This window comes from Nothobranchius furzeri, chromosome 2 (assembly GCF_043380555.1).
Source record: "Nothobranchius furzeri strain GRZ-AD chromosome 2, NfurGRZ-RIMD1, whole genome shotgun sequence".
In the NCBI taxonomy this organism is placed as follows: Eukaryota; Metazoa; Chordata; class Actinopteri; order Cyprinodontiformes; family Nothobranchiidae; genus Nothobranchius; species Nothobranchius furzeri.
Window position 1 is genome coordinate 101,374,266 of NC_091742.1, and position 13,582 is coordinate 101,387,847.

A 13,582-nucleotide genomic window follows, 5' to 3' on the forward strand; every position below is an offset into this window, starting at 1 on the left:
CCTGGTCTCACTAGGACCTGGTCTCTGCAGGACCTGGTCTCTGCAGGACCTGGTCCCTGTAGAAAACGACCCACACCTTTCAGAGCCAGAGGCCTCCAAAGCGCTTGATGCTGCATCAGTCCGTCTGCCCACCTCCAGCCAGGAGGGTTAAGGGTCTTGCGCAAGGACACAGCAGAAGAATTCTCAGCAGGAATTTAACCTGCAACCTTCCTATTACTGGGACCTGTTAGTCTCCCCCCACTCCAGGTCTCATCCTCCCTTAATCCTTTTATCCGTGTCAGGGTGAGAGGAGAGACGCTCCCTCAGGATCCACTCTGCTCCTGCTCTCCTCCCTCCATTCTCCTGCTTCCTCCTCTTTTCTCCTCTCTGAGGGACTTTTCAACTCCAGGTGTGTGTGTGTGTGTGTGTGTGTGTGTGGAAGAGACTCCTCTGTTTCCATGGTGATGAGTTTGGGGGTCGTTTACAGGATCTAGGTCACATAGTCCAGGATTATCAGCTGACAGGTAAGGATATGAGAAGCCTGAGCGGCTCTAGAGTTCCTATTCATATTTAGAATAATAAAACAATGTGCTGTTAGACCGAGGTGAGATGACCTCTGACCTATGGACCTGCTGGGTTCAGGGTAGTGGGTCAGGGGGGATGTTTGTACCTCAGAGAACTGCTCTGGTTGGACCATGAAACCCAGTAGGACCCATCATGGCGTTACTATGGACATTGTTAAATAAAGTGGTATGGTGGGGGACAGGACCGTAGAAGTCCAGCAGCAGGACACTTATCTGGGAGCTGCAGAGACCCAGGCTAAGGACACCTGGCCCGACGACTCACCTTTATTTGCTTCAGGACCTTTGCTATGGAAACCAACACACATCAGCTGTAGTTACAAACATGTTGGCATACATTCTGTTACTCCAGCTGAAGCCTTGTCCTGGTAGATCTGCTCGAGGATCAGAAGGTCTGCTCCGATCCAGGACCAGTAGGGCTGATCCAAAACCAGTAGGTCTGTTCTGTTCTGGAACCAGTAGGCCTGGTCTGGTCCAGGATCAGGAGACCTGTGAAATATTGAAAATTTAACTGAAAGGAAGAAAAAGAAGAAGAAGAAGAAACAGAAAAAGAAGAAGAAAAAATGAAGAAGAAGAAAAAGAAGGAAAAAGAAAAAGAAGAAGAAGAAAAAGAAGAAGAAAAAGAAGTAAAAGAAAAAGACAAAGAAGAAAAAGAAGTAAAAGAAAAAGAAAACGAAGAAGAAAAAGAAAAAGTAAAAGAAAAAAAGAAGAAGAAGAAGAAAAGGAAAAAGAAAAAAGAAGAAGAAAAAGAAAAAAGAAGAAAAAGAAGTAAAAGAAAAGGAAGAAGAAGAAGAAAAGAAGAAGAAGAAATAAAGAAGAAAAAGAAGTAAAAGAAAAAGAAAAAGAAAAGAAGAAGAAGAAGAAGAAGAAAACAGAAGAAAAAGAAGTAAAAGAAAAAGAAAAAAGAAGAAGAAAAAGAAGAAAAAGAAAAAGAAAAAAAATGAAGAAGAAAATGAAGTAAAAGAAAAAGAAAAAAGAAGAAGAAAAGAAGTAATCCATGCTTTCGTTCTTTTTTAAACACAGATACAGTTTTGTTTACCTGTTTGTAGCTACAGTTTCGCCGACGGCTGCCGGCTTCTTCAGGCTGACGCTGATCAGCGTCAGCCTGAAGAAGCCGGCAGCCGTCGGCGAAACTGTAGCTACAAACAGGTAAACAAAACTGTATCTGTGTTAAAAAAAGAACGAAAGCATGGATTTAGAAAGACACAGCAAGAACACACCTAAGATGTTCAAAGAAAAGAAGTAAAAGGAAAGAAAAAGAAAAAAGAAGAAAAAGAAAAGGAAAAAGAAGTAAAAGAAAAGAAAAAGAAAAAAGAAGAAAAAGAAAAGGAAAAAGAAGTAAAAGAAAAAGAAAAACAAGAAGAAGAAAAAGAAAAGGAAAAAGAAGAAAAAGAAGAGGAAGAAAAGAAGAAGAAAAAGAAGTAAAGGAAAAAGAAGTAAAAGAAAAAGAAAAAAAGAAGAAAAAGAAGAAAAATGAAGAAGAAAAAGAAGTAAAAGAAAAAGAAAAAAGAAGAAGAAAAGAAGTAAAAGAAAAGAAAAAGAAAAGGAAAAAGAAGTAAAAGAAAAAGAACAAGAAGAAGAAAAAGAAAAGGAAAAAGAAGAAAAAGAAGAGGAAGAAAAGAAGAAGAAAAAGAAGTAAAAGAAAAAGAAAAAAGAAGAAGAAAAAGAAAAAAGAAGAAGAAAAAGAAAAGGAAAAAGAAGAAGAAGAAGAAAAAAAAAAAAAAGAAATGTCATGTTCCGTGTCCCTCTGGTCCCCAGCTCCCTCCTATTCTCACTCCAGGTTCTCCTCTTATGTCCCATTATGATCCCCAGCTCTCTCTAGGCTTCCCTCAGGTTTCCCCATGTCACTCCCTGGCATAGGCGTCATTTTAACCGGGGACGCCGGGGACATGTCCCCGGCAAAATTTGTGATTGGCAGCTGTGTCCCCCCCACTTTCAAAAAAGCCTGCTGATGAGGATTTTTGTTTTACCAGCTCAGATCTTATACCAGGGGTCGGCAACCTGTTCCCATCAAAGAGCCATTATTACCCGTTTCCCACGGTAATTTTGGACGGACCTTAATAAGCAGTGACTTAAGTGAAGCAGGCAGGACGCGCTAGAAAATTTAGTTTAAAAAGACGTCATAAATGTGTTCCCCCGTCATTTTTATTTATAAAATATGAAGTAAAAACTCACAATTTAATTTTCATTCATTTGTCATTAATATGTAGTCTACACCCGTGCGTTAAGTGGACCATCTTCCAGTGAAAGCAAAGCATCCGGCCCACCTCTCCAAATGCGTAAAATGTGCATCAGCCGCTAGTTAGGCGCGCCGCGCGCACCGTCAGCTACGTCAGCCCAGACAAGAGCAGAGCAACTAGAGACAGAATAGAGGATCATTGTGTCTGGATGTGGATGGAGATTACATTTTACAGCAGCCTGATCATCATTTAAATATGTAAACCATCACCTGTCTTCTAGTCCACGCTATCAGCATTATTTTAATTGGTGTGTGTGTGTGTGTGTGTGTGTGTGTGTGTGTGTGTGTGTGTGTGTGTGTGTGTGTGTGTGTGTGTGTGTGTGTGTGTGTTTTCCACTTCAAACACTGGTCTAACCAACCAGACCAGCGTGTCCAGTAACATATTAATGTTACAATTAAACAGTTTCACTTCATGTAGGCTAGGAACGTTTCACCTGCTGTGGCCCGACTGCTTCTGCTCCACATAAACTTTGTGCGTGATCAAATGTCTCGACGCATCATGCGTCTCCATATTAGAGACTGGAACAAGCTCTGTTCAGCCAAAGTTTCATAATTTCATAAAAAGAAAATGTTTCCAAGTGACACATCCCTCAGAGAGACCAGGTTTCCAGACCGCTTCAGTGGGAGGAAATCTTATCGCATGCGCCGTGGTTCTGCACTGCGCTGCGAACCCCAGATCTTCAGCTCACTGTCCACCGTGGTCGCTCCGAGCCGCGCTGAACACAGTGTCCAGTATAAAGAGCTCAGATGTTCTGATGGGAATATTTGACCTCCGCGATGTGCGTTAACGATTAAAATGTCAGCTCATCCATGCGCATCAGTGTGCGTCGGGGTAATTCTTTCAAACCAACCAACATCCTTGAGTTCATCTGTCAAAATAAAAAGTCTAATGGAAACATCTGTAACCTGTCGTTTAACTGTTTTGCCTTCTTGTGAAGATTGCTGCAAAGAGAAACAACTAAACTTGATTAACCCCAGAGCCACCCAGAGAACCAGAGCGCATGCGGGAAGGTTCCTCCAACTGAAGCGAGTGTTTTCCAAACCAGGTCTCTCAGAGAGACTTGTCACTTAGAAAATGTTCCCTGATTATGAAACTTTGGCTGAATAGCGCTTGTTCCTGTCTCCAATGTGGCGACACATCCACCAGCCTGTCTGAGGAGAATCCCAGAATCTCACATCCTCTTCAGCTCAGAAAGCGCCGATATGATTACGCACAAGCGTGACGCGTCAACCCGGTCCCACAGTAAGACCGGGTTGGAACTGTTCAGGTTTACGCAGACAATCTTTACATTTAGAATTGGCATACAGATGTAGAATTAATGCAGTAAAATATAAAGCATTTTATTTAAATATCCATTCATTGTTTTACAAGCACAGAGAGCCGCATCAGATGGATGGAAGAGCCGCATGCGGCTCCAGAGCCGCGGGGTGCCGACCCCTGTGCTAGCCTACTTTATTGTCCCCAGCAATTTTTAAACCCCACTCAAGTGTATGGTTATTGTCCCCAGCAGTTCTGACAACAAACTGACGCCCTTGCTCCCTGGTAATCCCTATCTTTATATTAGTCCTCCTCATCCCTCTAGTTATTAGTTGTTTATATAGTATAGTTTATATCAGGAGTGTCAAACTCATTTTAGCTCAGGGGTCACATCGAGGGAAATCTAGTCCCAAGTGGGCCGAACCGGTGAACTAAAAACAACTTCAGATTGTTTTCTTTGTTTTAATACAATCAATATAAAACAAGGCAGGAGCCTGAGGACAGTGTATCCAAAACAGTACAAGTACAACACCTGAAGTGTACTTGAAAATTTTGAAAAAAAATCAATAAATAAAAAATACATTCCTTAGTGATTCAAAGAGCTTACAGATCACAAGGCTAGATCAGCTTCATGCAGCACTTAAAGTATATTTGACTCATTTTACTTACAGTTTTTTTCGATTGCTAAAACTCAACAAGCAAAAATGAGGCACAATTTTCACAACCTCTACTTCTGTTCCCAATCGCTTGACTCGGTTTATCACTACTTAAGACTTCCTGATCATATTAGAACTCTGATTTTCCTCCTTTACACTCTGATGTCAATTTCACATTACCTTGCTGTCAAAACACAACACACAATTTTCAGGTTTACACACACTTCTCACATAAATTCTCAAAGCTTCAATCAACAACACACAAATATTCAAATCTCTAAAATTCGGGTCTGGCGAGCAGTTTGCAATCAGGGACTGCAGCATAAAAGTAAGTTTCCACAAGACTACCCAGGTGTATGAGTGGTTTCAGGACCACCCACGGTTTTCCATTTTAGACCTTCCACCTTATTCCCCCTTCCTCAATCCCACTGAGGAGTTTTTCTCAGCCTGGAGGTGGAAGGTGTATGAAAGGAGTCCACAGAGCCAGGTCCCACTGCTACAAGCCATGGAGGAGGCTTGAAGGGATGTGGCCTTTGAGGCCTGTCAGGGCTTCATGAGGCCTTCAAGGTGGTACTTCCAGCGCTGTTTGGACCAGGAGGACATCGCCTGTGATGTTGATGAGGCCCTCTGGCCAGACAGAGACCGGAGACATGATGCCCATGATTATGCTTGGGGGGGGGGGTGTAAAAACAAGATGTTTTGTCTCAAAACGTGGGGGGGGGGGGGACTGTAAAAATAAGATGTTTTGTCTCAAAACGTGGGGTGGGGGGTGGGGGGCGGGGGGTAACTGTAAAAATAAGATGTTTTGTCTCAAAACGTGTGTGTGTGTGTGTGGGGGGGGGGGGGGGGGGGAACTGTAAAAATAAGATGTTTTGTCTCAAAACGTGGGGTGGGGGGTGGGGGGCGGGGGGGTAACTGTAAAAATAAGATGTTTTGTCTCAAAACGTGTGTGTGTGTGTGGGGGGGGGGGGGGGGGGGGGGGGAACTGTAAAAATAAGATGTTTTGTCTCAAAATTTTTTGTGATGTCTAATGTTTGTCTCACAGAAAAGTGGGCACTGTCAAACATTCAGTGTGTTCCCTGTCGACAATTGTGTTTTCAGTTTTGCTCTTCAGTGTTCTCTCCATGCTTGCTAGTGTTCACCCAAAGGCTACTTGTGTTTAAGCAATGAATGGTGTGTGTGTGTCTTGTGAAAATGTGGCTGTGTTCCCTCCTGCTTTGTTCTTTCCCCATTTACTTTATTGTACGCACCTGTCTTCCCTCCAGATCTCACTCCTCACACCTGTCACCTGTTCCCCTCATCACCTCCCTCTGTGTTTAAAAATCCTGTCTTGTCGCTCAGGCCCTGTCCACACGTAGCCGGGGATCTGCCAAAACGTAGATATTTTTCTACGTGTTGGCCTGTCATCCACACGAAAACGGATCTTTTTAAAAACTCCGGCCAAAGTGAAGATCTGCGTTTTCTCCGTTTTGGGTGTCTGCGTGTGGACGGACAAAACCGGAGTTTTAAGGTCCGCAGCGTCACTTTCCACGACAAAAAATGCTGACATCACGTGTGCGACCTGTGTTTACACTAGCCGACAGCATGGACGCCCTCAGAGCTGCGCTCGCTTTATCAATCGTCCAAGTGCTTTCTGCTTGTTTGTTTTTGCAAGCAGAATTACTGCTCCTAGAGGAAGACCACAGACGAAGGACGAGGTTAAGAACGGGGGAAGTACAGCCGCCTACAGGTCTGGCATGTCCTTAACAACGTATTTATCCGGGTACGTGTGGACAGAGTTTATTTTTAAACGAGGTGGTGTGGATGCAAGTTTTTGGACGGGCGGATATTCGTTTTTAAAAAACCCGGCTACGTGTGGACTAGGCCTCAGTGTTTGTCGGTCCATTGTTGTTGTCAGCGTGTTTGTTCCCCCGTGTAAACCTGAGACTCCTGCTCAGTTAGGGACCTCCTGAATCTGTTTTTGTGTTTCTTGATACCTGGCTTGGCTCCCTGTCCGTGATTTTTGGATTATCACCCTAATAAAGGATAATCAATTTTTTTTCACTCACTCCTGCCTCATGTCGTCTGGTGCTCTGCATCTTGGGTCCTACTCCTCCTGCTTAGAACGTGACAAGAAAAAGAAGAAAACATTCCTCAGAAGCCACGCCTTCTTCAGATACAAAGGTGTTAGACACTTTGTGAATGAGAATGTTTTATAACACTTATGTGAAGATGTACTTATCTGACCATTGAATAACCCTCATTCAATTGCGGTGGTATCCATATGACCAATTCAATTCAATTTTATATATAAAGCACCAAATCACGACAAGAGTCGTCTCAAGGCACGTCACACAGTAAACATTCCAATTCAGGTCAGTTCATTAAGACAATCAGAAATAATTGGGCCATTCCCATCTGTACCGGGTCGGCCCGGGCCGGGTAGCCCCAGTCGGCCCCAGCCTGGCCCGGTTGATTCCACACATCCTTGTCTTAAGCCCATGTGGGCTGATTCTACCCACCAATCAGAGGCTTGCTCTAACGGAAGGTGTGAATTTGCTGTCAGCAGTGGGTGTGTTGGCCCTGGTCGGCCTGAAGCAGACCCCCTCCAGAAGAGGGCTGAGAATGAGCCTTGGTTGGCCCGGAAAAATACCAGGCCACCCAGATATGTAAACAACCTACGCTACCCGGCCCGGGCCGACCCGGTACAGGTGGGAATGGCACATACGTTTCCTATATCAGGAACCCAGCAGGTTGCATCGAGTCACTGACTAGTGTCAGTCTTTACAGCATTCCTCATACTAAGCAAGCATGCAGCGACAGTGGAGAGGAAAACTCCCTTTAACAGCAAGAAACCTCCAGAGAATCCTGGCTCAGTATAAGCAGCCATCCTCCACGACTCACACACACACACACACACACACACACACACACACACACACACACACACACACACACACACACACACACACACACACACACACACACACACACACACACACACACACACACACACACACACACACACACACAAATAATGTGTCTATGGTTATATTGTGATGTCTTAGTAAATATTCTATTTGGTGAAAGATAAACTTTATTGTATTTATCCTAGTGGATCTATAATTAAACGGGTAAACTAGTAGTAGCACATCCAACGTCAAGGAAAACAAAAAGTTATTATCAGGAGAGAGAGAATGTTTAAGTGGTTAGCAGCAGTGTGCTAGTCGATGGCCCCCTCCATGAGGCCACCACAGCTCAGCAGAACATCGTTGTAGCTTCTTCTGGGGAGAAAAACACTTAGAGAAAAAATAAAGTTAACAGCTGAAATAGCAGGAAATAATACAGTTAAAGAGCAGATTGTAGAAGAAAGCAGTAGAGTGTGGAAAGTGGTCAGTGTGTCCTCCAGCAGTCTAAGCCTATAGCAGCATAACTACAGAGATAACTCTGGATAATCTATCCTATTTAGATGGAGGCATGTTGGAGGCAGGGCAAGGGAGAGTCGTCTTTACCGACTGTACACTCCACCTCCCTGTACTCCCCCACTTGTCCAGATCTGGGCTAACATCAGATTTTAACCATAGGCCCTATCAAATAAAAATGTTTTAAGCCTATTCTTAAAAGTAGACAAGGTGTCTGCCTCACGGACTAAAGCTGGGAGCTGGTTCCACAGGAGAGGAGCCTGATAACTAAAAGATCTGCCTCCCATCCTAATTTTAGATATTCTGGGAACCACCAGTAGACCTGCAGTCTGAGAGCGAAGTGCTCGGTTAGGAACATATGGAACAATCAGATCACTGATGTATGATGGAGCTTGATTATTAAGAGCTTTATATGTGAGAAGAAGGATCTTAAAATCTATTCTGAATTTAACAGGTAGCCAATGTAGGGAAGCTAAGACAGGAGAGATATGATCTCTCTTTTTAATTCTCATCAGAACTCTAGCTGCAGCATTTTGGACAAGCTGAAGACTTTTAACTACATTCTGTGGACTTCCTGAGAGTAATGGATTACAGTAATCCAGTCCTGATGTAATTAATGCATGAACTAGTTTTTCAGCATCACTCCTGGAAAGGATGCTTCTAATCTTAGCAATATTCCGAAGGTGGAAAAAGGAAATCCTACAAACTTGTGAAACCTGGGATTTGAATGACATGTCCTGGTCAAAGATAACACCAAGGTTCCTTACTTTGTTCTCGGAGATTAATGTAATTGACCCCGTGCAAACTCAAATGGTTCCCTAAAAGCTAGGTGGAACAACAGAAAATGTGTTTTAGCGTGCTTTTGTGCTACAATAACTCAGAGATATCCTAGTACAGAGAAATTAAATCAGTTTTAGCGAGCCCCAAACACCAAACAGCTACACGTAGTGCCACACTGAAAACAGGAAACAGGAAACGCCCTACCGTCAGTGGCACACAACTCTGGGTGCAAACAGTACTGCGCATGATAAATCGGTCTTCTGTTCATTTAAACACAGGAAGTTTCCAGTCATCCACATTTTCATCTCCATAAGGTTGTTAATAGAGAGATACCCTGATTTGTCCAGAGGCAAATACAGCTGGCAATCGTCCACATAAAGGTGAACACTCACTCCAAACTTATGAAAAATATCATCCAGAGGCAGGATGTAACAGTAGAGGCCCTAATATCGATCCCTGTAGTACCCCTCATGGTAAATGAGAATATTTCAAAGAAAAACTACCCATTCTTACACACATCATCCTATTGGCCAGATATGACCTGAAGGCTAGTCGTGAAATCCCAACGTAGTGTTGAAGATGATGGAGCAACAGTTCATGATCCGGTGTGTCAAAGGCAGCCGTGAGTTTAGGCAGAATTAGCAGCACAATCGGTTGCTATGAAGACGTCATTCAGCACTCTAACCAGTGCCGTGTCAGTACTGTGTAGGGCCCTAAAACCAGACTGAAAGGTATCTAAAATATCATCCCATCCAAAGCCAACAACTGATGCTACACACATTTTCAAGCAACTTACTTAAAAGAGGGAGCTTAGAAATATGCGTATAATTAGCAGGCAGTGAAGCATCCATTCCAGGCTTTTTCAGTAAAGGCTGTCCGCCTGCCTTTGAAAAACCGTCCGGAACCAAACCAGAAGCCAAACTCATGCTAATCCAATATTGAAGGGGCTACAGTTAGAAAGACTTCTTTAAGAGGCAAGGAGGCACCACATCCTCTGGAGAGCCACTCAGCATAGCCTCCTCCACCATGTTAGCTAACTCAGATAAACTAATCTGTTGGAATGACTCCAGCCTTCCAGCAGCAGATCCAGAGAGGCTTACGGAGCATAGCCACGTTCCCTATAAAAATGTAAAGAACTAGTCCCACATCTGGACAGATGCCTGTACCAGACAATGGTCTTTCACGTTCGATGCAGCACATAGTCCTGTGGGATTGTTTAAGTTCACAGGTTGGAGCAGTTAGCATGTTTAGCAGATTTAACTGCTTCCTGATTGGATTTCCAACTTTTCCTCATGACTCGCACTTGTAGAACACCTTTCAGAGTCAGGAGACTCCAAAGCGCTTTACACTACAGTGTATCATTCATCCATTCACACACTGATGGTAATGAGCTACGATGTAGCTACAGCTGCCCTAAGGGGCTCTGACAGAGGCGAGGCTGCCGAGCGCATCGGTCCCTTCAACCACCTCCAGCAGGCAAGGTGGGTTAAGTGTCTTGCCCAAGGACACAACAGCAGCATTCTCTGTCCGGAGCCGGGATCGAACCTACAACCTTCTGATTACTGGACAACCCGCTGTACCTCCTGAGCTGCTGTCCTGTTACTAACTGTTTAAATTATTGGATGACTGAGGCCTTCAGTGTTGTGGCCGCTGTTCCATTTTTATTTTTATTTTATTTATTCTTTATGTAACCAGAGACCAGGTCCTACAGGGACCAGGTCCTACAGAGACCAGGTCCTACAGAGACCAGGTCCTAAAGGGACCAGGTCCTACAGAGACCAGGTCCTACAGGGACCAGGTCCTACAGAGACCAGGTCCTAAAGGGACCAGGTCCTACAGAGACCAGGTCCTACAGGGACCAGGTCCTACAGAGACCAGGTCCTACAGAGACCAGATCCTACAGGGACCAGGTCCTACAGAGACCAGGTCCTACAGAGACCAGATCCTACAGGGACCAGGTGGTTTATGTAACCAGAGAATACGTCCTACAAGGATCAGGTCCTACAGGGACCAGGTCCTACAGAGACCAGGTCCTACAGGGACCAGGTCCTACAGAGACCAGGTCCTACAGAGACCAGGTCCTACAGGGACCAGGTCCTACAGAGACCAGGTCCTACAGAGACCAGGTCCTACAGGGACCAGGTCCTACAGAGACCAGGTCCTACAGAGACCAGGTCCTAAAGGGACCAGGTCCTACAGAGACCAGGTCCTACAGGGACCAGGTCCTACAGAGACCAGGTCCTACAGAGACCAGATCCTACAGGGACCAGGTCCTACAGAGACCAGATCCTACAGGGACCAGGTGGTTTATGTAACCAGAGAATACGTCCTACAAGGACCAGGTCCTACAGGGACCAGGTCCTACAGAGACCAGGTCCTACAGGGACCAGGTCCTACAGAGACCAGGTCCTACAGAGACCAGGTCCTAAAGGGACCAGGTCCTACAGAGACCAGGTCCTACAGGGACCAGGTCCTACAGAGACCAGGTCCTACAGGGACCAGGTCCTACAGAGACCAGGTCCTACAGAGACCAGATCCTACAGGGACCAGGTCCTACAGAGACCAGGTCCTACAGAGACCAGATCCTACAGGGACCAGGTGGTTTATGTAACCAGAGAATACGTCCTACAAGGACCAGGTCCTACAGGGACCAGGTCCTACAGAGACCAGGTCCTACAGGGACCAGGTCCTACAGAGACCAGGTCCTACAGAGACCAGGTCCTACAGGGACCAGGTCCTACAGAGACCAGGTCCTACAGAGACCAGGTCCTACAGGGACCAGGTCCTACAGAGACCAGGTCCTACAGAGACCAGGTCCTAAAGGGACCAGGTCCTACAGAGACCAGGTCCTACAGGGACCAGGTCCTACAGAGACCAGGTCCTACAGAGACCAGATCCTACAGGGACCAGGTCCTACAGAGACCAGATCCTACAGGGACCAGGTGGTTTATGTAACCAGAGAATACGTCCTACAAGGACCAGGTCCTACAGGGACCAGGTCCTACAGGGACCAGGTCCTACAGAGACCAGGTCCTACAGAGACCAGGTCCTACAGGGACCAGGTCCTACAGAGACCAGGTCCTACAGAGACCAGGTCCTACAGGGACCAGGTCCTACAGAGACCAGGTCCTACAGAGACCAGGTCCTACAGGGACCAGGTCGTTTATGTAACCAGAGAATACGTCCTACAAGGACCAGGTCCTACAGGGACCAGGTCCTACAGAGACCAGGTCCTACAGGGACCAGGTCCTACAGAGACCAGGTCCTACAGAGACCAGGTCCTACAGAGACCAGGTCCTAAAGGGACCAGGTCCTACAGAGACCATGTCCTACAGAGACCAGATCCTACAGGGACCAGGTCCTACAGAGACCAGGTCCTACAGGGACCAGGTCCTACAGAGACCAGGTCCTACAGAGACCAGGTCCTAAAGGGACCAGGTCCTACAGAGACCAGATCCTACAGGGACCAGGTCCTACAGAGACCAGATCCTACAGGGACCAGGTGGTTTATGTAACCAGAGAATACGTCCTACAAGGACCAGGTCCTACAGGGACCAGGTCCTACAGAGACCAGGTCCTACAGGGACCAGGTCCTACAGAGACCAGGTCCTACAGAGACCAGGTCCTACAGGGACCAGGTCCTACAGAGACCAGGTCCTACAGAGACCAGGTCCTACAGGGACCAGGTCCTACAGAGACCAGATCCTACAGGGACCAGGTCGTTTATGTAACCAGAGAATATGTCCTACAAGGACCAGGTCCTACAGGGACCAGGTCCTACAGAGACCAGGTCCTACAGAGACCAGGTCGTTTATGTAACCAGAGAATACGTCCTACAAGGACCAGGTCCTACAGAGACCATGCCCTACAGAGACCAGGTCCTACAGGGACCAGGTCCTACAGAGACCAGGTCCTACAGGGACCAGGTCCTACAGAGACCAGGTCCTACAGGGACCAGGTCCTACAGAGACCAGATCCTACAGGGAACAGGTCGTTTATGTAACCAGAGAATACGTCCTACATGGACCAGGTCCTACAGAGACCAGGTCCTACGGGGACCAGGTCCTACAGAGACCAGGTCCTACAGGGACCAGGTCGTTTATGTAACCAGAGAATACGTCCTACATGGACCAGGTCCTACAGAGACCACGTCCTACGGGGACCAGGTCCTACAGAGACCAGGTCCTACAGGGACCAGGTCGTTTATGTAACCAGAGAATACGTCCTACAAGGACCAGGTCCTACAGAGACCATGCCCTACAGAGACCAGGTCCTACAGGGACCAGGTCCTTTATGTAACCAGAGACCAGGTCCTACAGAGACCAGGTCCTACGGGGACCAGGTCCTACAGAGACCAGGTCCATTATATAACCAGAGACCAGATCCTACAGAGACCAGGTCCTTTACGTAACCAGAAACCAGATCCTAGAGAGACCAGGTCCTACAGAGACCAGGTCCTATGGGGACCAGGTCCTACAGAGACAAGGTCCTTTATGTAACCAGAGATCAGATCCTACAGGGACCAGGTCCTACATAGACCAGGTCCTACAGAGACCAGGTCCTTTATGTCACCAGAGACCAGGTCCTACAGGGACCAGGTCCTACAGAGACCAGGTCCTACGGGGACCAGGTCCTACAGAGACCAGGTCCTTTATGTCACCAGAGACCAGGTCCTACAGGGACCAGGT

At 46.3% G+C, this 13,582-nt stretch overlaps 1 protein-coding gene across 1 annotated transcript in view; it reads left to right on the top strand.

Annotated features, from left to right (window-relative positions):
* Positions 1–310: 310 nt before the first annotated feature.
* The window catches only part of cnga1b (cyclic nucleotide gated channel subunit alpha 1b), a 39,112-nt gene continuing 25,840 nt past the window's right edge, over positions 311–13,582 (top strand). The window contains exon 1 of the mRNA XM_054738752.2: positions 311–503. The gene's annotated coding sequence lies outside the window, so the exon portion shown is untranslated. The remainder of the gene's footprint in view (positions 504–13,582) is intronic.